Source organism: Leopardus geoffroyi, chromosome C2 (assembly GCF_018350155.1).
Source record: "Leopardus geoffroyi isolate Oge1 chromosome C2, O.geoffroyi_Oge1_pat1.0, whole genome shotgun sequence".
Lineage (NCBI taxonomy): Eukaryota > Metazoa > Chordata > Mammalia > Carnivora > Felidae > Leopardus > Leopardus geoffroyi.
Window position 1 is genome coordinate 90,100,442 of NC_059333.1, and position 27,007 is coordinate 90,127,448.

Here is a 27,007-nt window from a genome sequence, read left to right on the forward strand (position 1 = left end):
GCCTTGGCTAGAAATTAATTCCCCTGCCTGTGTGTAGCATGAAAACCCTCCACACACTGAACTGGCTATGCTCTGGGGTGATCAATTCTGCCTTCCCACTTCTTGGCTCCAACATTACTGGGCCACACAGCTTTGAGGAGTTGTTGCCAGTTCTCCTTGTCAGATGTGGCTGGAAGGCACTCTCCACAGTAGATGGGGTTGTGACATTGCTCCATACCTTGGTGTGGGCAAACAGGGTCCTAGGGCAAGACTCCTTGCTTGAGAATCCACATCAGGCAGATTTGCACTCCAAGGAGTTCCCATGTTAGTGTGTGCCCCTGATTTGGTTCTGTGGATGAGCAAAGATGCTGGTTGGGGTTACTACTTGAGTACTGCAGGTATAAATTTGGTCTGCCAAGATCCATGTGCTGGTTGTTGCAAGCCCCTCCCTACTTTTCTGTCCCAGTCAGATTCCTGGTAGTCAAGCCCTGCAGATGCCCCTGCCGTCTCCATTATGTGAGATCAGAGAAGAGGTTCCCAGAAAACAACCCACATTGCCGAGTGGGGTGGGGCTGGTCGTCCTCTCTGTATTCTTTTTTTTTCTACTGGAGGAACCAGAGGCTCAAAGGGGTCTCTTCTCCTGGTGCTGTGCTGGGCTGGGGAGAGACAATGTGCTCAACATATAGCTGCTTCTCCTACCCTTCTAATGCAGTCTGTCTTGGTCTCTGTAGTGCTGGGAGAGGGATGGGGGTGGTGTTCTTCAGTTTCACCTCCGTGTTCCAGGATTCTCTCAATGGTGTCTTGTTCTTGAATGGTTATTTGTTTTTCTTGTGAGGGGGAATGAAGTCAGGAATAGCCTATTTTGCCATCTTCGCGATGTCACTCTCACAGAACTTTTTTTTTTTTTTTTTTTGGAAATAGTTTTTTTTCCAAACCATGGTTGTAGATCATTAGTGAATTATGATCATCATATGTTTGTTTGTTTGTTTCTAAATGAAATGGACTATATACAATATTTCAAAATAGAAAACACCAGAATAAATTGATGCAGTAATGGTAAGTATATTTCTGTGAAACATTTGTTATGTATATATGTATATGTGTCATTGAATCTATTACTGTATTTATTACTGTAAGTCATGGTAAATTTAGAGAAACCATGCAATGAATGATATAAAAACAGTATAAGTTAGGTACTGTCAGGATACTTAGATCCTGGTGGGAAGGGAAAATATGTTTATATTAATGAATATCAGCAAAATGCACATCAGTAGATTATTCAAAGCCAAAATATACTTATGTGGGTAATATTAAAGTCTCTTCCTGTACCTACCATCTTCGGTGATTATTATTTTTAAGAGTATATGTGACACTATTTGAACATCTTAAGGATAAGGACACATGCCTTGTTATTTAGAATCCTCAATGCCTTGAGTACAGAAGGTTCTTCATGAGGACTATTGAATGGATGAAGGGAGGAATGAGGACAAGTAGCCTCCTAAGTAAAGAGCATTATTTTAGAATAGCGCATCTTGAGTTTCGTGAAACTTATAACCAGCTCTTTTATTTTATGGCTATTTATTTCTTTTAAAAATGAATCATATTCTGCTATATGTGAAAGAACTTGAATAAGCCACAGAAATTTTCCAAGGAAGCGTGTAAGATGGGAATTGTCATGGTGGCTCCTTGTCTATTTTGACTCAGCTGGAGTCCCCTTCTGTAAGCTTCTCCAAGGATATAATAGAAAAAGTACTTATAAATGAATTGGACCAAGTTTACCTAAGAGAAAATGTGTTGAATACATTTTCTTTGGTATCTTAGTTACTTAACCTAGAAGCTTTGTGTCAAACGCTGGTATTAAATTAAAAGTCGAGCTAAAGCCTCAACTTGAGTCAAAAGCCTCCCCCCCTCCCCTGCTTTTAATGTCTATTTCTTTCTTCTTTAACAGAGTTATATAAAGGTGTGTGGTAAACTTCTCATGATCTTCCCAGAAAATGTCTTATGCAGTTAACACTTTAATATTTGCTGTTTAAACTTGTGTCAAGTGAATGATTTAACCAAGTTGCATAAAGAAATAATTCAAATTTTACTTTTTTACTGGTCACGGGGTTGCCTTTTATTTTTTTAATTTTTACTTTTTATTAATTTTATTTTTTTTAATTTACATCCAAATTAGTTAGCATATAGTGCAACAATGATTTCAGGAGTAGATTCCTTAATTCCCCTTACCCATTTAGCCCATCCCCCTTCCCACAACCCCTGCAGTTTGTTCTCCATATTTATGAGTCTATTTTGCTTTGTCCCTCTCCCTGTTTTTATATTCTGTTTCCCTTCCCTTATGTTCATCTTTTTTGTCTCTTAAAGTCCTCATATGAGTGAAGTCATATCATTTTTGTCTTTCTCTGACTGACTAACTTCACTTAGCATAATACCCTCCAGCTCCATCCACGTAGTTGCAAATGGCAAGATTTCATTCTTTTTGATTGCCAAGTTAATACTGCATTGTATATATATATACCACATCTTCTTTATCCATTCATCCATCGATGGACATTTGGGCTCTTTCCATACTTTGGCTATTGTTGATAGTGCTGCTATAAACATGGGGGTGCATGTGTCCCTTCGAAACAGCACACCTGTATCCCTTGGATAAATGCCTCGTAGTGCAATTACTGGGTCGTAGGGTAGTTCTAGTTTTAGTTTTTTGAGGAACCTCCATACTGTTTTCCAGAGTGGCTGCACCAGTCTGCATTCCCACCAACAACGCAAAAGAGATCCTCTTTCTCCGTATCCTCGCCAACATCTGTTGTTGCTTGAGTTGTTGATGTTAGCTATTCTGATAGGTGTGAGGTGGTATCTCATTGTGGTTTTGGTTTGTATTTCCCTGATGATGAGTGATGTTGAGCATTTTTTCATATGTTGGTTGGCCATCTGGATGTCTTCCTTGGAGAAGTGTCAATTCATGTCTTTTGCTCATTTCTTCACTGGATTATTTGGTTTTTGGGTGTTGAGTTTGATAAGTTCTTTATAGATTTTGGATACTAACCATTTATCTGATATGTCATTTGCAAATATCTTCTCCCATTCTGTCGGTTGCCTTTTAGTTTTGCTGATTGTTTCCTTCGCTGTGCAGAAGCTTTTTATTTTGATCAGGTCCCAGTAGTTCATTTTTGCTTTTGTTTCCCTTGCCTCTGGAGATGTGTTGAGTAAGAAGCTGCTGAGGGCAAGATCAAAGAGGTATTTGCCTGCTTTCTCCTTGAGGATTTTGATGGCTTCCTGTCTTACATTGAGGTCTTTCATCCACTTAGAGTTTATTTTTGTGTGTGGTGTAAGAAAGTGGTCCAGGTTCATTCTTGTGCATGTCGCTGTCCAGTTTTCCCAGCACCACTTGCTGAAGAGACTGTCTTTATTCCATTGGATATTCCTTCCTGCTTTGTCAGAGATTAGTTGGCCATACATTTGTGGGTCCATTTCTGGGTTCTCTATTCTATTCCATTGATCTGAGTGTCTGTTCTTGTGCCAGTACCATACTGTCTTCATGATTACAGCTTTGTAGTATAGCTTGAAGTCTCGGATTGTGATGCCTCCAGCTTTGGTTTTCTTTTTCAAGATTGCTTTGGCAATTCAGGGTCTTTTCTGGTTCCATACAAATTTTAGGATGATTTGTTCTAGCTCTGTGAAGAATGCTGGTGTTATTTTGACAGGGTTCCCTTTTAAAAAACTAGTGTAGGGCACGTGGGTGGTTCAGTCAGATAAACGTGTGATTCTTGATTTCTACTCAAGTCATGATCCCAGGGTCATGGGATTGAGCCCTGCATTAGGCTTAAGAGTCTCTCTCTCCCCCTGTCTCTGCCCCACACTTGCTCATTCTCTCTCTCTCTCAAAAAACAAAAACAAAAGCAAAAACAAAAACAAAAAAAACATACTAGTGTAAAAATATATAGGAAGGATAAATGAGGCATGATTCAGAAGCCAAAGTATCTGGGCATACTGAGAAATGGCACTTAGAAATTTGATTTGAGATTCTTTAGTTTATTTCTTGCTACCTAAAAATTATCTTTATTGCCTTTATTTGTTTTTAATTAAACATATTCTCTGAACAAATACTTATTGATTGTCTAATATATATCAGACATTAAGCTAGATGTTAATGGGTCAATGGTAAACAAGATGTAAAACCATCCTCATGATGCTGGAGAGGAAACAGACAAGTAAAAGGTAGCTCTGGAACAGACATTTGCGATATCACAGTAGGGGTGAGGCAGAGCATTACGAATGCTATGGAACATCCCCTCAGATTGGGAAGTGTGGAGGGCTGACTCTCAGAAAGAGTGGGATTTATGTTGAGAACTGAAGAATGAGTAGGAAAGTTCACTGGGGCAAGAGAAGCTGAACACAAGGTCTAAAGAAACAAAGGAGGAATGGAAGGTAGGAGGAGGGGGGATGGAGAGAGAGGGGAGAGAGAGAGAGAGAGAGAGAGAGAGAGAGAGAGAGAGAGAGAGAATGCTTCTTTCTGAGAATTTCTGAGTAGTTCCGTATGACCAGAACTCAAGAATGTGAGGTGAGTATATGGAAAAATGTGGCTGGGAGAGAAGGGTAGAGATAAAGGGTTTTCTAAACCATGTTCTGGAGTTCTTATTAAATCCTGAGTAGAATAGGGAAGTTGAAGGCTTTTCATTAGAGGAGCAGGATGATGGTTAACTTCTAGCAAGTACTGGTGCTTTGCAGCAGCACTGGAGCCACCTTTCCCTTTTCACTCTGCTGGAGAGAACAGAGCAGTGGTATGGTTCCCTCCACGTCTTTCAGAGGCATTCTCCTGACAGGCTAAAGGGAAGGATCAGACATGGTGTCTGCTAGACCTGGAGACTTTGTTGCTATAGGCAGAACAGCAATCACAACAACACTTGCAATTAGATCTCTTAGCATTTTATAAATCTTTCTGACTACCTAGAGAACATTGTTTCTTTTTCCTTCACTCTGATAGAAGATGAAAAATGGTAGCTGGGAAGATGAAAAATAGCAAGAATATTTATAGTCCTGCATGACAGATGGAGAGCAATAAGCCCGTTGACATTTACTTAAAAAATGGCACTGTGATTAACAAATATTTTCTCCATTTTCACTGAAGGTGGAATAAAAAGAAATTAGCTTATATGGTAAGCTCTTTTTGTTATACATGCCTGCCTAGTGTTTCTACTTATTTCTGCCTGCAGGTTCTGTATTAGTCATCCTAGACTTATGCCCCAAAGGGATACATATAAAATTAGACTTATGTACAATCTTTCCCAACTTCTGGTGTCCCTGATAGGGCCTCCTGTTTGCTTAATTCTGTCTAGTCTACTCTTCTGGATCACTTGGTTCTTAATTATTCTCACAGGCCTTTGCATTTTTGCCTTCCTTCATCATTCTTTGAGGGTCTTAGAACCTTTCAGAAAATGATTTTCATGTGTATCTTAAGGGTGCTTAAAAATCATTAGAAGCCAACATTCTCCTTTTGTAGTGAAATGTTCTTTCCCTTCTCCTATCTTTCTGCACATGGTTTTGTGAATCTGCTTGAAATTTCAGGCACATACAGATCACTATGCATAGGTCAATAGATGTTACTTGAATGACAAAACAAAGAAATAGTTCTCAACTTGTTAAGGCAAAAATAGCGATATATTATCACTCTGGGGAACAAGAAAAGGTCTGGATTCAGAATTCTGGCAGAAACCATCACATACACACAAATAGAATATCTTAATTAAGAAAAAAGGCTTATGTTGAATGAGTAAATTGCTAGACTTTTCTGGTTTATTTAAACACTCACTGTCTGGCCAGATGCTTGCCATGTTTCCTGCTACTTTTATTTACCTATCATTAGCTGTCCACTTGGCTTTTGACCTTTTGGTTAATAGAAGCTATATATTTCCCACAGAAGAAGACTGAGATCATCAGATCTGGTTCTTGACTTATGTCTGGGCTATGCTTGGGCTTATTTTATTTTCACCCTCAACCTTTCAGACTTTGTGATCTAGTTCCCAACCCTCTGCCAAAGGTTTACTGGTACCTATGGTTCTTGTGTTAATGTAGCAGCTGAATTTTCCCAAGGTCCTGAATTTTCCAGTAATGGCATGTGTTCCTGGCATGCTCTTAATGCTCTTTCTTCACCTTCACATATTCACATGGCTAACTCCTTCCCCTTAGTGAAGCCTCATCTCCTAAATGCCATTTCCAGTGAACAACCTGGTTTAGGGAAACTTAGCCGCTACTTAAAAGGGACCCATGAGGATGTTTGTTTATATTTCACATATTAGTATTGATCTGATTAGTCCAGATTATAAGAAACGTCTTCTCCATGAGGTCATTTATGTATACAGGATCCTCCCATCTTGTTGTTTTGCCATATACCCAAAGTGTTTCTATCATCTGAGTGACTAAAGCTGTGTTGTTGCTACATTCAGTTTTTAGCCAATGGGAAGGGAAAAGAGTGCATGGAGTAGGCATACCTGGAATGTTAAGGCCTAGAACCAAAAGTGGCACACATCATCTCCTTCCTGTTTCATGGTGAGGATATAATTATATGGACACATTTGGTGCAAGAGAGGCTGGAAAATGTAGTTAGCTGAGCAGCCGTGTGCTGAATTCCACCCTACTTTTATAGGTGGATGGAGTTTTTAGATGGCTAGCAGTCTTTATTTTTTTTTTAATTTTTTAATGTTTATTTATTTATTTTTTCAATATATGAAATTTATTGTCAAATTGGTTTCCATACAACACCCAGTGCTCATCCCAAAAGGTGCCCTACTCAATACCCATCACCCACCCACCCCTCCCTCCCAACCCCCATCAACCCTCAGTTTGTTCTCAGTTTTTTTTTTTTTTAATTTTTTTTTCAACGTTTATTTATTTTTGGGACAGAGAGAGACAGAGCATGAACGGGGGAGGGGCAGAGAGAGAGGGAGACACAGAATCGGAAACAGGCTCCAGGCTCTGAGCCATCAGCCCAGAGCCTGACGAGGGGCTCGAACTCACGGACCGCGAGATCGTGACCTGGCTGAAGCCGGACGCTTAACTGACTGCGCCACCCAGGCACCCTGTTCTCAGTTTTTAAGAGTCTCTTATGCTTTGGCTCTCTCCCACTCTAACCTCTTTTTTTTTTCCTTCTTCTCATGGATTTCTGTTAAGTTTCTCAGGATCCACATAAGAGTGAAACCATATGGTATCTGTCTTTCTCTGTTTGGCTTATTTCACTTAGCATCACACTCTCCAGTTCCATCCACATTGCTACAAAGGGCCATATTTCATTCTTTCTCATTGCCACATAGTACTCCATTGTGTATAAAACCACAATTTCTTTATCCATTCATCAGTTGATGGACATTTAGGCTCTTTCCATAATTTGGCTATTGCTGAAAGCTCTGCTATAAACATTGGGGTACAAGTGCCCCTATGCATCAGTACTTCTGGATCCCTTGGGTAAATTCCTAGCAGTGCTATTGCTGGGTCATAGGGTAGGTTTATTTTTAATTTTTTGAGGAACCTCCACACTGTTTTCCAGAGTAGCTGCACCAATTTGCATTCCCACCAACAGTGCAAGAGGGTTCCCGTATCTCCACATCCTCTCCAGCATCTATAGTCTCCTGATTTGTTCATTTTGGCCACTCTGACTGGCATGAGGTGATATCTGAGTGTGGTTTTGATTTGTATTTCCTTGATGAGGAGCAACGTTGAGCATCTTTTCATGTGCCTGTTGGCCATCTGGATGTCTTCTTTAGGGAAGTGTCTATTCATGTTTTCTGCCCATTTCTTCACTGGGTTATTTGTTTTTTGGTTGTGGAATTTGGTGAGCTCTTTGTAGATTTTGGATACTAGCCCTTTGTCCGATATGTCATTTGCAAATATCTTTTCCCATTCTGTTGGTTGCCTTTTATTTTTGTTGGTTGTTTCTTTTGCTGTGCAGAAGCTTTTTATCTTCATAAGGTCCCAGTAGTTCATTTTTGCTTTTAATTCCCTTGCCTTTGGGGATGTGTCAAGTAAGAAATTGCTACGACTGAGGTCAGAGAGGTCTTTTCCTGCTTTCTCCTCTAGGGTTTTGATGGTTTCCTGTCTCACATTCAGGTCCTTTATCCATTTTGAGTTTATTTTTGTGAATGGTGTGAGAAAGTGGTCTAGTTTCAATCTTCTGCATGTTGCTGTCCAGTTCTCCCAGCACCATTTGTTAAAGAGACTGTCTTTTTTCCATTGGATGTTCTTTCCTGCTTTGTCAAAGATGAGTTGGCCATACGTTTGTGGGTCTAGTTCTGGGGTTTCTATTCTATTCCATTGGTCTATGTGTCTGTTTTTGTGCCAATACCATGCTGTCTTGGTGATTACAGCTTTTAGTAGAGGATAAAGTCTGGGATTGTGATGCCTCCTGCTTTGGTCTTCTTCTTCAAGGTTACTTTGGCTATTCGGGGCCTTTTGTGGTTCCATATGAATTTAAGGATTGCTTGTTCTAGCTTCGAGAAGAATGCTGGTGCAATTTTGATTGGGATTGCATTGAATGTTAGCAGTCTTTATAATACTAAGTCGCTCTGTTATCATGTGACTCTTTTTTTTCACAACAGCATAATTATACTTTGTAAAATATTATTAAAATATTAACATATTTTTAATTATAAATTAATACTTTTTGTGTTTACTAAATCTCTCATTGGAATATAAGATCTATAATAGCAGAACTATGTTCTCTTTCCTTACATCTGCATCTTTAGTGCATACAACAGTGCTTCACAAATAGAGGATATTCACAAGGGTTTGAGGCCTCTGAGATTGGGTGAACAATTTGCTCAAGATGAAGGCTATATTTTCATAAGTGGTGCCTCCTTTTTTTACATCTGCTGAGAGGCTTATACATGAGGGCAGTCAGGGGTCTGAATTTGAGATTTTATGCTAGAACTGCACTTAATTAAGTTCTTACCTTCTTAGAAATGATAGACTTCCATCTTGAACTGGGCATGTTTGTTAGCTGACTTCCATGGCAAACATCTAGATTGCTGGACAAATTCCATTTGTCTGGGATATGTAATTAAATTAGGGGACTAACTAGTAGCCCACTGTATTGCAGAATACTGATGTTATGTCTTTGAAAGATGGAGGCAACATCTCTATTTCCATCCTAGTTTCTTTGGTCTTCTGGGGACATCCACCTTTTTAGCAATCAGATCATGCTATTCCTGTTTGAGGTCCACCTCAGGGCTTGCCTCAAATTTATAGATCCTAAAGGAATGAGAACTTTTTTCATAGGAGAGTGGAAAGTTCTTATCAGATACTCTCTATTAGCAGCTCCCCTGCTTTCCCTACTGTTGCCTCTTCAGATTCACCATGACTCAACCTAGATCAGCAATTCTCATTCCTTTGCTTATATTCCTCTATATGCTTGTCACCTGGTTTATTCCAATTTTGTCTGGTCTTAACTCCATCTTGTATTCATTCTCCACTGGTGCATATGATCCTGGTGTTGAAATGAAATTGCAAAAAATAAATTAATCTAGACTCTAAACTTTATGGTGAGTAGGAACAAGGTCTGTCTTATGCATTATTGTATATTCATTACCTAGTTGTGCCCGTTATATAGCAGGTAAGCACAAAGATAAACAAATAACAGTGAAAAGATATGCACTAAACTTTGAGAAAAGCACAATGAAGAGAACACTACAATGTTATGATGCAGTAGAAAGGGGACTCACAGAAGACTTTGCCTAAAGAAGTAATGTTTAAGTTAAGATACAAAGGGCCTGAAGATGATCAGAATCTAAGGTGTTATGGGACAGTTGCTTAAAGTTCAGTTTGGGTTTAAAACCTGGTTCTCACTTATAATATGTATTAGTCTGCTCAGCCTACTATAAGGAAATACTTTCAACTGAGTGGCTGAAACAACAAACATATGTCTCATAGTTCTGGAGGCTGGAAAGTCCAAGATCAAGGTGCCAGCTGATTCAGCTTCTGGAGTGGGCCCTATTCTTGGCTTGCAGATGTCCTCTTTCTGGTTATAGCCTCAAACGGAAGAGAGGGAAAGAGAGACATCACTTTCTCTCTCTTTCTCTTTTTTTCTCTCTCTTCCTCTCTCTCCCATCCTCCCTCTTTTTATAAAACCATTCAGACCATCACGAGGGCCTACCTTTCTGACTACATCTTAACCTCTCAAAGGCCCTATTTTCAAATACCTCACCTTGGGGGTTAGGGCTTCAACATATTAATTTGTGGGGGACACAATTCAGTATATAGCATGATCTATATAAAATTGTTCAAATCATTCCACTTCAGTACACTTCATTTTGTTCGTCTATAAAAGGAGAGTAATAATAGAACTTACTTCATAGGATTGATATATTAAATGAATCCATATTCTTTTTTTTTAAATATTGAGAAGATTGTTTTCTTTTTTTTTAAGTTTATTTTGAGAGAGGGAATGTGAGTGGGGAAGGAGCAGAAAGAGAGGGACAGAAGAGAGAATCCCAAGCAGGCTCCACACTGCCAGCACAGAGCTTAACTTGGAGCTTGAACCTAAGAACCATGAGATCATGACCTGATCTGAAATCAAGAGTCAGATGATTAACTGATCGAGCCACCCAGGCACCCCTAAATGAATCAGTATTCTTAAGACTCTTTTAAAAAGAGTCCAGAAATAGTGCTATTTGAGAATATGTTAAATAAATAAAAATGAAGTGCATAACAAACAGATGAAAGAGTATGGACATAACTTCTTAGGAGACAATAGCTCGACAATTCATGAGCACAGAAAGGAAGCTAGTATGAATGAGGAGAAAAGTGAGTAAGGGTGGAAAGAAGCATGAGATGAAATGGAAGAGGTGGCTAGGGCTAGATGTACTTGGACCTTAAGATTCTAGTAAGGAACATGGGTTTTGTTCTAAATGCACTGGAAAGCCATTTTATTTTATTTTATTTATTTATTTTTCAAATCTTTTTTTAAATGTCTATTTATTTTTGAGAGAGAGACAGAGCATGAGGAGGGGAGGGGCAGAGAGAGAGGGAGACACAGAATCAGAAGCAGTCTCTAGGCTCTGAGCTGTCAGCACAGAGCCCAATGCGGGGCTCTAAGTCACGAACTGCAAGATCATGCTGAGCCGAAGTCGGACGCTTAACCGACTGAGCCAACCAGGTGCCCCAAAGTCCTTTTATTTTAATCAGAGGTTTTGAAGATTAGATTTATGTTTTAAAAGTAGTTCAGATGATCTGTAGAGAATAGATTGTAAAGGGGAAAGAATGGAATTATAGATACTGATTAAAGGCTATTGTTCTAGCCCAAGCAAGGATTTTTATGTTGGCTGGAACAGAGTGGTGGTGACAAGCCAGGGAGAAATTTGGTCTTGAGGTTTGGAGGTTAGATGGATAGGACTTACTAATTGATTGGGTGGAGGAAGAGGGAGATGTGAGAATCAAAGATGCTACCCAGATTTATGACTTAAGCTCTTGGCTGTATAAAGGTATTAAATGCTTAGTTGAAGAACACTGGAGATGGATAGTTAATTGGAGAGTGGGAGTTAAGACTTCACTTTTAGATCTGTCAAGTTTGAGATACATAGGAATTATCTATGTGGAATAGTTAATTGGTTATGTTTTTTATATAGGAATTTGGAGGTGAGGTCAGAGTGAGAGATTATTTGTGGGAATGAACTTTATTTGAATGATATTTAAAGTTAAATAATGAATGAGGTCACCTAGAAAGAGTATAAGAAAAAAAATGCTGGAAGAGTTTGAAGGGTTTGGGTGGAAGGAATATGGGGCGGGAGTTAGGACTTCAAAAGATTGTCACTTAATTTTTTCTTTTTATTTTTTTCTATTTATCATAAAAAATTAAAACATACAAAAGTTTGAGCAAGGATACATGGTACAGTGAACAGCCATACACCCACTACCCGGATTCAACAATTGTTAACATTTTGCCATATTTTGTTCATCATGTCTACCTATCTCTGTATCCGCATCTACATCTACACATATTTCTGTCTATCTACACATCTCTCCAAACTATTTCAAAATAGGCTGTAGATATTATGACAATTTACTCCTAAATATATCAGTAAGAATCTCCCAAAACTAAAAATATTTTTCTGTGTAATCACAATACTGTTAACATATACAGGCATAACTTGGAGATATTGCATATTTGGTTCCAGACCACCACAATAAAGCAAATAATTGCAGTAAGGCAAGTCAAATAAATTTTTTGATTTTCCAGTGCATCTGAAAACATTTCTATACTATACCGTAGTCTGGTAAGTGTGCAGTGGCATTATATCAAGAAAAAAACAATGTACATACCTTAATTTAAAAATAGTTTGTTGTTAACAAAATGCTAGCCATCTTTGAGCTTTTAGTGAGTAGTAATCACTGATTATGGATCACCATAACAAATACAATACCAATCAAAATTATTTGAAATATTATGAGAATTATCAAAATGTGGCACAGAGACATGAAATAAGCAAATGCTACTGAAAAATGGTGCCAGCAGACAGGCTCCATTCGGTGTTGCCACAAACTTTCAGTTTGTTAAAAAAAACACAGTATCTACAAAGCACAAGAAAGTGCAGTGCAATAAAACGAGGTAAGCCTGTGTAAGAAAATTGGCAGTTATTCACCAATGTAATACCTAATTTTTATTTACATTTACTCAATATCTCCCCAGATATCTTTTATGTATTAAATATCATCAACATTTAAAAAGATCAGGTGGAACAGCAGGAGCTATGAAAGGGGAGAGGGAAGTACAGGTCTCCACCGAAGGTAAGGCAGGAAAGCCTGGTATCATGGAGGCCAAAAGAAAAGTGATTTCAAGGATGTTGAATCTGTAAATACTAACGGCCTTCCACTGTTCTACTTTGTCACAGAAAAGTTGGGTATAGGGCTATTTGGTAGAGGTTGAACATCATGATTTACTGATAGTCCTTCAGATTAATGATTCATGATAAACTATGAGTACTCATATCCCATTTGGTTTGGTAAAGAGTTAAAGATGAAAGGAGATAAAATTCAACATTATTTAGTGGAGGACTGTAAGTTGACCGTTGCCTATTGACTTGCACTTTATCATTCCATTTGGTAGTTTTATAATGCTTTTCTTCTGGCAACTGATCCAATTTCAGTGATTCCTCTCCTCTTTAAAAATTTTCACTCCCTGCATGTCCCATTAAATATGCCATTAATTTAATGTTATTTATAATCCTAGTTCTTTACTCCTCTCACCAATTAGAATGACCATATAATTTATCTCTCAAATTGGAACACTTAGTAAAGTAAAAGGAGCATCATTAATAGTTACACAGAACTAGAGGTATAAAATGGCCTGTTCCAGGCAAGTCAGTTTGTATGGTCACCCTATCTATGGGTAAATTCCCCTCTCCCTTTATTTTTGCTTCTGCTCTTACTCCTTCCTTTATAACCGAAGCTACTTAACAAAGCAAGAATAAAACCCCCCAGGATACCTCTCCATATAGTTTTCAAGAAGTCATAGAATAAAATGAATATAACCACAGTTTTTCAAAATTTTAAGTACTGTTAAGTGGTTTCTAGCCATACCTTACTTTTTCTAATGTTTTTAGATGTTTGTTTATTTATTTTGAGGCAGGGGAGGGGCAGAGAGAGAAGGAGAGAGAAAATCTTAAGCAGGCTTAAGGTGACAGTGCAGAGCCTGAAGCAGGACTCATTCCCATGAACCATGAAATCATGACTTGAGCTGAAATCACGAGCTGGATGCTTGGGGAGCCTGGGTGGCTCAGTCAGTTAAATATACCCCTCTTGATTTAAGTTCAGGTCATGATCTCACAGTTTGTGGGATCAAGCCCCATATTGGGCTCTGAGCTGACAGCGTGGAGCCTGCTTGGGATTCTCTGTCTCTCCCTCTCTCTCTGCCCCACTTGCGTGCATGTGCAGAATCTCTTTCTTTCTTTCTTTCTTTCTTTCTTTCTTTCTTTCTTTCTTTCTTTCTTTTCTTTCTTTTTTAATTTTTTTTAACGTTTATTTATTTTTGAGACAGAGAGAGACAGAGCATGAATGGGGGAGGGTCAGAGAGAGAGGGAGACACAGAATCTGAAACAGGCTCCAGGCTCTGAGCGGTCAGCACAGAGCCCAACACGGGGCTCAAACTCACAGACCGGACCGCGAGATCATGACCTGAGCTGAAGTTGGATGCTTAACCGACTGAGCCACCCAGGCTCCCCTCTCTCTTTCTTTCAAAATGAATAAATATGCATAAAAAAAAAAAACAGTTGGATGCTTAACCTTCTGAGCCTCCCCGGTGCCCCATTCTAATATTTTTCATTTCCAAGGTTTTTCTCCCTTATTATTTTCTATTTAGGGGTGTCTGGGTGTCTCAGTTGGTTAAGCGCCTGACTCTTGATTTTGGCTCAGGTCATGATATCACAGTTGTGAGATCAAGCTCTGTTCTGGGTGTGGAACCTGCTTGGGATTATCTCTCCCTTACCCTCTGCCCCTCCATTGCTCACATGTTCTCTCTCTCTAAAAACAATTATTTAGTATATAATTTATGGAATTTATTTATAGTTACTTTACATTGACTAATCTGAGTTTCACTAAAGCCCTTGACTAAAAATATATACAAATTAATGTACATTTTAAATATCTGTTACCTTATTTCACATAACTGATGGATTATATTCTTGTGGTAAAAAGAGATTATGTCCTTGCAGTAAAAAACAAAGTCAATTTAATGGAAGCACAATTTTCAAACATACTTGAAAAAACCTTGTACAAAAATATATTTTAAAAAACACTTGTAGCAGTAAGTGTTGAATGAACAAATAAATGAGTGAGCCAAATTATAGTGTTTTAGTTCTTAAAATGGTAGAATAGTAGGTTAACTCTTGTCTGATTGGCCATTAACTTGAATCAAAATAAGTATATGGTAAGTAAGTCTGAAGACTATCAAAAGTAGTGGATTTTTGGGTTTCCTCTAACAATAGGATTAAAAATGGATATACTATTACATTCTGTTTTGAAATATGGTTCTGGTAGGTCACTATAACCTGAATTTGATTTTTTTAATTTTGTAGTTTTCAGGGTTTTTTTTTTTGCCTTTCTTTCTCTCTCTTTAAAGATTTATTATTTTTTTTAGAGCAGTTTTAGTTTACAGCAGAATTGAGAGGAAGTTACAGAGATTTTCCACACACTCCCTACCCCCACACATGCATAGCCTCCCCCCATGATTAACATCACTCACCAGAGTGGTAGGATGAACCTACACTGACATCTTATAATCACTCAAGGTCCACATTTACCTCAGGGTTTTCTCTTGGTGTTGTACATTCTATGAGTTTGGACAAAAGTGTAATGACATATATGATCCTTACAACACCATAGAGGTTATTTTCAATGCCCTAAAAATTCTCTGTGCTCTGCCTATTCATCTCCCCTATTGCCCCCATCATTGCTGCAACCACTGATCTTTTATTGTTTCCATAGTTTTGTCTTCTGAAATTTTTTTTTACTGTCAGCGATGGGTATTCTACACAATAATTTTGAAAAACTTCAGTTTTGGGAGTTGTCTGTCAGTACTCAGCATCCATTTCCATTGTCTTCTGTCTTCTCTGTGCTGCAGGGGCTGGTAAATTAAATGCTGCATCTCCCAGACTCTCTTCTGATTAGGGTTCTGGATATGATTTAGATTCTACCAATAAAATGTACTCACATGAAATTTATGGGACAGAAGGGAGTCAGAGACCATCCTCTTACCACTGTGGTGGCTGGCAGCAAGTCAGATAGTTTTGTTTACTGTAGCCAAACTCCATGTGCCAGTGGGTGGTTACCATCTTTATGGGTGTAGAGGCAACAGCACCCGCAGAAGCAACGATGTTTTTCTCATCCCTGGTTTGTATCCAGGGTGATCCCACCTTGGAACTAGTGGTCTAGAGGTGACTCTGTGATGTCTCTGCTCCTTACCACAATTTGTAGGCATCAAATGTCTATATTATACCCCTTTGAGATACTTAGAAAGGTTGTGGTATCTAAATTGAATCTTAATGCATAGGGGCACTTGTACCCCAATGTTTATAGCAGCACTCTCAACAATAGCCAAATTATGGAAAGAGCCTAAATGTCCATCAACTGATGAATGGATAAAAAAATTGTGGTTTATATACACAATGGAGTACTACGTGGCAATGAGAAAGAATGAAATATGGCCCTTTGTAGCAACGTGGATGGAACTGGAGAGTGTGATGCTAAGTGAAATAAGCCATACAGAGAAAGACAGATACCATATGGTTTCACTCCTTTGTGGATCCTGAGAAACTTAACAGAAACCCATGGGGGAGGGGAAGGAAAAAAAAAAGAGAGGTTAGAGTGGAAGAGAGCCAAAGCATAAGAGACTCTTAAAAACTGAGAACAGGGGCGCCTGGGTGGCGCAGTCGGTTAAGCGTCCGACTTCAGCCAGGTCACGATCTCGCGGTCCGTGAGTTTGAGCCCCGCGTCAGGCTCTGGGCTGATGGCTCAGAGCCTGGAGCCTGTTTGCGATTCTGTGTCTCCCTCTCTCTCTGCCCCTCCCCCGTTCATGCTCTGTCTCTCTCTGTCCCAAAAATAAATAAACGTTGAAAAAAAAAATTAAAAAAAAAAAAACTGAGAACAAACTGAGGGTTGATGGGGGTTGGGAGGCAGGGGAGGGTGGGTGATGGGTATTGAGGAGGGCACCTTTTGGGATGAGCACTGAGTGTTGTATGGAAACCAATTTGACAATAAACTTCATATATTGAAAAAAAATAAATTTAATCTTAAATGATACTATTTTCTAGTGTTCAGTTTTTGTGTACAGCAAGTTATACTGAAGTGGTTCTCTATGAACATGTAAGTTAATTATAAGGTTTATACATTTTTAGTTCACACATTTATAAACTATGCTGTGAGAACTATTTCTTATTGTTAAACATTTCAGTTTATAGTAGAAATTTTATACCTGGCCTTTAAGATACATTTCTGGTTAAAAAAAGCATGTACAATGTAAGGCATATATATATATATATATATATATATATATATATATATATTCCATATGTATTCATAATTTCCTAAATTAATCTCTAGGAGGGTTTTAGAATTGAATAATTGCAGCAACTTTGTATGAGACTTGAGATCATTTTATTTTGATGGAGGAGGATAGTAAGGGAGGTAAATGATGGACCACAGGGAAGTGGGTTGCTAAGTAGTATTCTGACTGGGGCCAGTTGAAACGTTTAGCATCCTTAGGCATTGAAAGTAGGATGGTATCTTCTCCCACTTTCTTAAAGTTTTTTAAATGTTTATTTATTTTGGAGAGAAAGAGAGAGACAGAGCATGAGCAGGGGAGGGGCAGAGAGAGAGAGAGAGAAACACAGAATCTGAAGCAGGCTCCCAGCTCTGAGCTGTCAGCACAGAGCTCCATGCAGGGCTCAGACTCGTGAACTACGAGATCATGACCTGAGCCAGTCAGATGCCTAACCAACTGAGCCACCCAGGTGCCTCATCCTCCCACCTTCTTTAGACATCTATCATCTATTTATTTATTATATCTATCTATCTATCTATCTATCTATCTATCTATCTATCTATCATCAATCATCTGTCCACCTCTCTCTCTGAACATACATGTGTGTATGTATATAACTATATGTATATATTTCTAAATGGATAGATAGACATATAAGTAGCTATCTCTAAAAATTTTTGCCTTTCTCCTTCCATGCTGACTACTCTGATGCTTCAAAAAGCATATCAGAGATCAAATTCTTAACCTTTCTCTTTTTTGAGCCCCTGCTTTGCTGATGCCCTGTGTAGGTACCTCAGATTGGAAGCCCTCAAGTCCCTCAATTAAGGGTCTGGAGCAACTTGTATAGCTGGTGTGAAGGAAGAATAATGATACAATGAAGAGAACTTTTGGGCCAAGTTTACATTTTTGGCTGGGTCTAGCCTTGGCCAGCTGGGAGTGAACACATAGGGAAAGAAGAGGGATAATCATTTCAGGACATCACAAATCAACTCTGTTAAAGCTCTGCTTGCATCAGTTGCTTCTAGAGTAGTAGTCTGATAGTCTTCCCCTTGATAGTTAATTGTATGCATAACTTGCTAACTTTTACGAGTTCTCTATCTTTCTTGCCAGGCTCTGACAAGGTTCACTCCCAAGAACCTAGCAATATGCTGATATCTGTCTCTCAAAACAAGTTATATTGAATAACTTGAAAAAATGGATACATAAAGACATGTCAATGATACATGCTACTCTACCAGGGTGAAATTTCTTCTCCGCCATCAAATGTATATGCCTGATATAAAATATGGCTCACTGTATCCTGAACTAGGCTTAATGATGTGTGTGTTCTGTTGTGAAAATTGTCTTTTTCTGAATTTCAGTTGCTTTATTTTTGTTTTATGTAGACAGAGCTGGAAATAGACAGGAATGTTTAGAAGGCAGCAAATAAAATTATGTAGACATACCTATATTCTCATTGTCTTAAAAATTAGAAATTGTCCTAGTTTCTTGGCATTCATGAAAGCATTCCTTTAGGATAATTGGATGTGATCTTTCTAAAGCTTTTTCTTAGCCCTATGGAATGACCATTTATCTCCACAATTTTCTACTGCGTCTTTTTTGAATTAAACTCAGCACATTGTTTTTCTTAACTGAAAGGTCAGACTTTCGATCTGATTATTTCACTAGAATTATCAGCCAGTACATCTCTATTTTTCTACAAATATTGATTTCTCTAATTTATTTTTCTCTAAATATATCTTAGAGCTAATAACTTTTAAAGTAGTCTTTCTTTTAACACTAGAATTGCATTTTGATGATTTTAAGGTATACTGGGAACACTTCACTGATTCTCTATTTGTCAGTTGCATATTTGTTTCACAAATGAAATTCTTTGAATGCTTATACCATAAGAAACATTTATTAAGTGTACTCTCAAAATATATTATAAGCAAGTACAAATTTCCTAAATATTTGTAGAAATGAAGGAGGCTCAGAGGCTATTTCTGCATATTTTCAAATATCTGGATATGGGACAGAGATTTTGCTTAGTAGGTTTTAAAAAAATCGTTTACCAATTTAATCAGGAGAGAATCTGAAATTTCCACCAATGTACCACATAATCCCAAGAATCCCTAATTGGTGCTTTGTTGCTCAAGGTTTCCCATAATATGTTCCAAGGAATAGCAGTTTTGAGGAATGTTCATAGTGCTATACAAAGACATGACTGTGGTCAAATAAACTTTAGGCTAAAAGATCTTAAATGAGCTTCCTTACTTAAGGAAGTCTCAGAAACCATACCTCTGTGCTCTACATTTCTCTAAGAGTGGCATAAAGTTCATAGCTTTTTTTAGGTATTTTACCTCAAGGAACCCCTTTCTCCCCACAGAGCAATTTTGTGGACTTCCATCCTCTAAGTCGTGTTTTAGAATTGGTATAGGGCAAAAAATAGAGATGGACAAAACGAGTTTTAACCTTTTGAAGATCAGATTTGATAACTCATACATACTCCTCACGAATAGTCATGGACAGCTCACTTAGCTGAGCCTCGCAGAGGTTCTAAATCAAATTCCCAGTGATTTGTTGCTGACTTCATTTCTTAGTCAACATTGGGGAAGAAATCAATCTCTTACAACATTGGGCATTGTTAGCACTATCAGGAGAGGTTTTCTTACTAGAGTAGCATTCAGGAGAGTGGAATATAGAGGACAGGGGTCTTTGTGGAACAAAGACTTTCCTAAAAACATGTTAACTTAACTAAGCATCTGTCAAGTGTTAAGTGCTGTGTAGATACTATGAAGTAAGTCAACGTGTGGATGGCTGGTGGTCTTTTGTCTTCTTCATACAAGCCCTACTGTTCTATAAGAAAATTCTGATTACATTTTCCGTGAGAAGATTTCTCTCATCACAGTGTCAGTATCTCACTAGTACTCTCTTATGTTAATTAATTAATTAAAGCTTCATTTAATAAATATGTATTGCATGCCTAAGAGGTACTGTTTACTGGGATGGGAAACTTTTAAAAAAGAAGCAAGCACAGATGTGCAGAAGAATAAAAAAAATTCTGCTCTAAACATATCAAGCATGAGATGCTCCCTTAGATATTACAGTGGAGGTGTTGAGGAGTCAGTTGGACAGAGGAGTCCAGAGTTGAAATAAAATTCGGGGCTGGTCATTTACATTTGGGAACCATCAGCATAAAGATGATGTTTAAAATGGGATGGATGAATTAATCTAGATATGTAGTGTAGTTAGGAAAGAGAAGAGGTTTAAGGACTGATCTCCGAGGGCATACCAGCATTCAGAGATCAGACGGAGGAAATGGATATGGCAAAAGGGGTGGAGAGAAGCGGCCACGGTCTTGGATGGAAGAATTGAGTCTGCTCTGTTCTGGAAGCCAAATGGAGACAGTATTTCACGAAGGACGGAAAAAACATGTCAGGAGCTCTGGAGTCAAGTAGCGAGAGGTCTGAGTACTTTCCAGTGGATTTGGCAATGTTGGGGTCATTGAGGACCTGAAGAAATCAGTTTCTATAAGGGAGGTACCTTCTGTATATTACTAGCAGTGGATGATATCATATAAATTGCTTTCCAAAGATTGGACCCTTATTTCTTATAATTGGCTTTGGATCAAAAGCTATGTGTTTAGTCCATGTAAACATTTTGTTCCTTATTTGGTATCTGTATGTAGACGGACTAGAGAGAAAATGAGGGTTTTTTTGTGGCTAGGATTTTTTTTCTTTAATCTTTTGATTTAAACTTGGTTCATATACCCAGAGGATATGCTGGATATGTGATGAAAAACTCTAAGGTAAACATTTGAATTAAAACCCCAATACTGAATTTTTTTAAAAAAATGTTGTCTCATTTATTGAGGCTTTTTCTTTGGCACCAAAATATCACTGTTTCTTCCTTGGCTACTTTCTAGTTAGAATTGAGGTAACAAAGTAAGCTTAATTTTATGTACTATATGATTTTTTGTATTATTCTCATTCCTTATTCTGGGAGTTGATTTTAAAAATTGCAAGAAGATAGGATAATATGGATGCTATCATGTCCATCCCCTAGTCTCTAGACAAGCCACAATTAAGGAATTAGAGTGAGCTAATTATACATCCTAATATTAAATATCTCCAAGAAAGGAGATTAGAAATGTACGAGGAAATTGTAATAGCTTTTCCTGAAACATTCAAGCTTTTTCTAATAAATATTGTAATTCCAATTTCAACTGAACTGAGGTCACACTGAGCAGTCAAAAATAGCTTCTTAATACCATTTGTATATTCTATATTTTTTCCTAGCTCATATTTTAGTCTGTGTGTCAAAATGGGGAAAATGAGTTATGTTGTTTCTCATTTTCTCTGTCTCATTCCCCCCCCCCCCGCCCCAAAATAAGGCAGTCTGACAATGAACCAAACTTTTCAAGGTCAGCACATTATGTGCCTCTGTTTCTTCATTTGCAAAATAGGCAGAGAATTTCCCCTTTGTCATGTCTCCTGAATGTTTTGAAGTCTGATTAGATTATTAGACTCATTAAGTAAACTTGGTGGCGTTTGCCTTCTTGTACTAGGAGAAAGACATTTTGCTCTTTTGGTATTTGAAATCTGTGAAAGAAAGAGAATTTGCGTATTTGTTATTTGAATTTTGTGAGGAAGTTTTATGCAACACACATCCAGCTAACTTCAAGAGAATTTGGTATTAGGTGCAAAGCTTGATCCTTAATGTAACCAACTAAAAACCTCCTACTGATATTAGCTTTTCTTCCAGCTCCTTAACATTATCATGGTACAGACTTTGAGTAAATCCCTAATACAGTTCTCAAATATAAAGAAACTGTGGCAAAGTCGATATAATGCATTTTTTGCGGGGAGGGTGGTGAGCTGTGAGATTATGAGATAATTTGCTAAATAGCAGTGCCTGACAGGATAATCAAATAGGACTGAGTTTGGACACATATATTTTCAACCTAAGTGATTTCTAGTTTTGATTGTAAACAGAACTTTAAAGGAGTGGTAGAATTTTGTCATATCATATCCTGTAGATGGCAATGTTGCACTTGAAAAATAAACAGATAAATGCGTAAAGAAAGTCTGTTTCTCAGATGCAGGATTGCTTAATAATCAGTGAACAAGAGCTTTAATGCCAATTCAGGGTACACTGTTTGGAAAATACATTTCAGATGTAGATACATATGGAATAGGTAAATATCCATAAGTGCCAGCATTTACATTTAAAATTGTGCATGGTTTTAGAGAATGTTTTAACTGTGAACTTTCCTCTAAGTGGTTTCATTTTTCTTTTAATAATGTGTTATTTCAGGCCTCATACTTAGAGTTACTTTCACATTGTTGAAAGATGAACACTGTCATTACTAAAACCTACAGATTTTAAAAGTTCACATCATTTAGTGATCCACCACAGAATGAGGAAGACAACACACTTTGGCTTTCTCATTGGTGTCCAGGGGCATTATTGCTTTCTCTGGGTTTGAGCCCTGAGGCTTCAGGGATTGAGGGAAGGGGGTGCTTCCTCAAGCCACTCACTTTGTTACTCTTTCAGCAGATTAGATTTCAGAAGCAGCCAAGAGAGCGATATGAGATAGTTTTATTTAAAATATAAAGCCTCAATCAGGCAGATATGCCAAATCACTTGCTTTTAAATTGAGATGAAAAATGCAGATGTATATAAAGGTCTGCTGCAATCATACATCAGGATGTATGTTGATAGTAAAAATTGAAATTAATCAAGTTTAGAAATTTAATATCTTGATATTTGGACCTAAAGCTACCTTTTGTCCTGATGATAGAATGGAGGCACATGAAGAAACAATCATGCTTTTGTTCTGGCTCATTTTCCTCCTTAACCACGAAATCCCTACCATTATTTTTATTGCTTAGAACAAAAATTTCTTGGTAAATTTTATCCGGACAAAGAACCAATCTTAGGCTCTTTGGTAAGAATGGGACAACAAAAATGCCCAGGGATGGTGGAAAGAATTTGAAAGTGTGATTTAAAACTTTAGGTAGTATCAGACTGAATGGGAATGATCTTTCTTGGGATTAGAATATATGCTTAGCCTTATTTTTTTCTTTCCCTAAAACACGCTTTTGGTTACTGAATATTAATTTTAGGTGTTAGAAGCTTCTCGTCATATTCCATTTCAGTGTGTATTTATGCTCTGGCTTCTCTCCTTTTACAAATTCTTTGACAGCAAGAGATGAAGAACTGCGCAGAGCACAGGTGGGCAGGTGGGACAGCCCTGAGGTGCCGCCTGACTGTGCCCATCTCCTATGACTTGCTGGAAGTCACTTGATGGTGATGACCTTTAATTTTAATTGGTGAAATAGTAAAAATACCTGCACCCATCTCTTAAGTACTTTGGCTTATAAGTATTCAATAAATGGTAGCTTTTACAGTTTTTTTTTCCCCTCTGAGAACCGAGATTTTCTCTCATCACTTTTCTCCTTTCAGGGAAAGAAAAATTACATTGTAACTCTTCAATAAATATTTGTTAAAATGAGTAGCTTAAAGGAGTGAATTAATTAATTATTGAAGAAAGTTTGTTCAGTGACATTCAAGTCAGAAAATTTTCTCCAACTTGTCTCTCTAGACTCAAGTGTAAGACAAAGAGTAACCATGTCTCAGAGGTCTGTGGTTAAGTCATACAAAAGAGAAGAAGCAAAGCAAAAGAACATCAATATATTTAAATATTTATTACGACATGACAAGTATAATCATAGAATTTTTCCTATTGAGGAGAATTTCTAACGAAGTTTGTACTGGGCTCTGAGCTCTTCAGTTTATGACTGGGAATCCATTCTAACTTTTGTATCATGACCTGGAAAAAGAGATCTCAAGCTTAATATCAAAAGAAACGTTAATTATTTGTCAGTCTGCTTATTGTATGGATGTGTATGTTTTCATTTTAAAGCAAAGAGGCTACTGGGGTTCTGTTTTATATACTAAGTTTAGAGAGCTTTACAGAACACATAGAAAACACTGCTAAAGTATCCCAAAGCTAAACGTCTGGGTTTAATAAGATTTCAGAGGATGCAAATCTTTGTAAATTAGTTTTTACTATGAACTGAATGCTTCAGCTAATGATCACAAATAAATCTAATCCTATAAAACTCATGGCCCAGCTGAGAAGTCTGTGATTAAAAATTGGATTCCAGATATAAACTCCTCTTATTTTCCTGGGTTCAATGTATTTTGTGAAATGGTCTGCCAATAAAGAGTAATGCATTTGGATGGCTTGCTTTTCAGGCAAAAACAGAAAGCAGGAATTTTACTTTTGATATAAAACACTGTCTCATGTACATGCCTAATATCTAGAATACATTAATTTCTATCAATAAAGAATATCGAGTGTCTCTTAACATTGAGAGAATACTTACCAGATATCTGGTATTATATTAAACAACTTACATGGTTGATCTTTCCATGGTTACTTCATCCTGCAAGGTAAATACTGTTGTCATCAACCTTATTTTAAAGAGGAATAGACTGCTGGAGAGGTTAAAAGAGTAGTCTACTCTTTCCAGTCAGGAAGAGATATGGTTGGGCCATGGGCCCAGGTAGTCTGGCCATAGTCATAGTCTAAAGGCTGCACTCTTAAACGCTAAACCATCCTGCCTTTCTAGCAAGTGCCTTTATGTGGCACTCTTGTCAAAACTCTAGCTGAGAAAGACTCTTGAAGAGAAGCAGAGGAATTCCAGTCTTAGTCTAGGGTATGTGTGTCTCTCTGGGTATATTTCTTATATCCCTCTGGTTCTGTGTTCCTTAGTCTGGGACATATTATGTTTCTTCAGAGGTTATATTATGACATGGAATTAATATAACATACCTCTAGAATGAATCATTTTACTTTGCTATAGTGGGACACAACATTATTATTATTAGAATATTGCAAATGTGTGTAGCATGAAATTATTTCCAGAGGAAATAATTGAAAAACACTTGTAATTTAAAAAGTTCTCATCTAATTCTCTATCTTAATATAAGCTTGAAGACTAAGAAGTAACATAGCTTAGCTATATTTCTCTAGTTCTCCTTAGAAGTTTTTATATTATTGTGTATTATATTTATATTGTTTTTATTTATATATATGTATATTATATTTATATTGTTGTATATTATATTTATACTCTGTTTAAATATCATATGCTGTTTTCATAGGTCGTCTATGATATAATAGAGAATTTTTCTGTGGCATAAAAAACAACAACTGCTGTTGAGGTCTTTATTTGTTACCTTATTTAGAATCACTTGTAAAAAATCCTTGCGACAAATTCCTCCAAGAACTGGGAACTTTCCTAGTGAGTTCACTATATGCTGGATGATGAGAGTATGCAATTTTTTGTGTTGTCCTTTGACCTGGATTACCAGGAACATAGAATTAAGGTTTGAAATGACTGGTTATATTTCTCCTCAGTCAAGACTTCATGTAAGTTTTCTTCTTAGTTCTCCTGCTATAGCTCTTTTAAAATCTTTCATCATGAGGGGCACCTGGGTGGTTCAGTCGGTTAAGTGTCCGACTTCGGCTCAGGTCATGATCTCATGGTTCGTGGGTTCAAGCCCTGCATCGGGCTCTGTGCTGACAGCTCGGAGCCTGGAGCCTGCTTCGGATTCTGTGTCTCCCTCTCTCTCTGTTCCTCCCCTGCTCTCACTCTGTCTCTCCCTCATTCTCTCAAAAATAAATAAAGATTAAAAAATATATAATCTTTTATCATGAGCTAATTGTCTTGAGTTTATTCATATGCTTTTATTCCAAATTGCCCCAAATCCTTTATGGAAATGAACAGAGTTTAAAAGAGGTGAGCAAGAAATACATATAGAAAGAAACATTATAAGACATATAAGAAATATTAAAAAAACATTTGTTTTTCCAGCACATGTAGGTGGAATTTTCATCAGTAAACAACATAATGAAATTCCAGTTTATGACTGACAACTAATTTTTTGCTATTTTTTGTTTTTGATGCATGGATATTTTGGCTATAAAATGACCTTCCACAAAGATAAGGAAAAATAAGATAAAAACAGAAAGGGAGGCAAACTGTAAGAGACCCTTAAATACAGAGAACAAACTGAGGGTTGCTGGTGGGGAGGTGGGTGGGGGGACAGGCTAAATGGGTGATGGGATGAGCACTGGGTGTCATATGTAAATGATGAATCACTGAGTTCTACTCCTGAAGCTAATACTACCCTGTATGTTAGCTAACTTGAATTTAAATAAATTTAAAAAAAGATGACCTTCCACAAACCAGACTTTGAAATAAAAACAAATATTTTTTAAGGTTTATTAAGATTTTGATTGATATTTGTTTACAACTGCATAGGTGATAATGAATGCTTGGACAGAATAAGCATTAACTAGATATATTAATCCTAAAAACATTCTAAAATCATGATAAAAGGAAGAGAGATTGAGTATTTTTTGTTCTTTCTGGATTGTGAAGACTATGATTCATTCTGTTAAATGTTCTCTCTCTTGAGAAAAATGTATCCACAACTCAAGGGGGCAACCTACATGTTTTGCTTAATTAAAATTTGCATTTTCTCACGTAAGTTATAGAAAATGTGACATTTTTACAATAGTATGCAGGTCTGTTTTTTCTACAATTATGTGTGAGATAAGGGGCACATCTTTTTGCCTTTCAATCAATTATCATTCTGAATTCCTATGATTCAGTTATTATTTTCCATTTACTTATCTAAAGATAGTGATTTCCTAGTGGATCAAATTATATAAGTGTACATTGTTTAGAAAAAGTTACAAATACGCAAAACAAGATAGTTCCAAATGGTACAACAGAAACCAGTTCTAAAAGTATTCTGACATTGGGCGATGTTTGAAATAAGTTGGTATTTATCTGTGTCATCAATGCTTCATGAGACTCTGACTCATTTCATTAGTAGAAATATCTATCCAGAAAGTCAATAGAGTGCTGAGAGCATTTGTGAAATGCCATTGACTTTTAGAATTGCAAGAAATCCATCTCCCTAAACATGAATTGTGCTATGTCT

At 37.4% G+C, this 27,007-nt stretch overlaps 1 long non-coding RNA gene across 2 annotated transcripts in view; it reads left to right on the forward strand.

Moving 5' to 3' along the window:
• LOC123611233 overlaps positions 1-27,007 on the forward strand; it is a 261,551-nt gene that overhangs the window by 37,847 nt on the left and 196,697 nt on the right. Inside the window, exon 1 of one of the 2 annotated variants that reach the window (XR_006718498.1) lies at positions 4,173-4,407. The exons of the other annotated variant lie outside the window; for it this stretch is intronic. This is a non-coding gene — a long non-coding RNA (uncharacterized LOC123611233). Of the gene's footprint in view, positions 1-4,172; positions 4,408-27,007 lie in introns of those variants that run through there. 2 annotated transcript variants of the gene reach the window in all.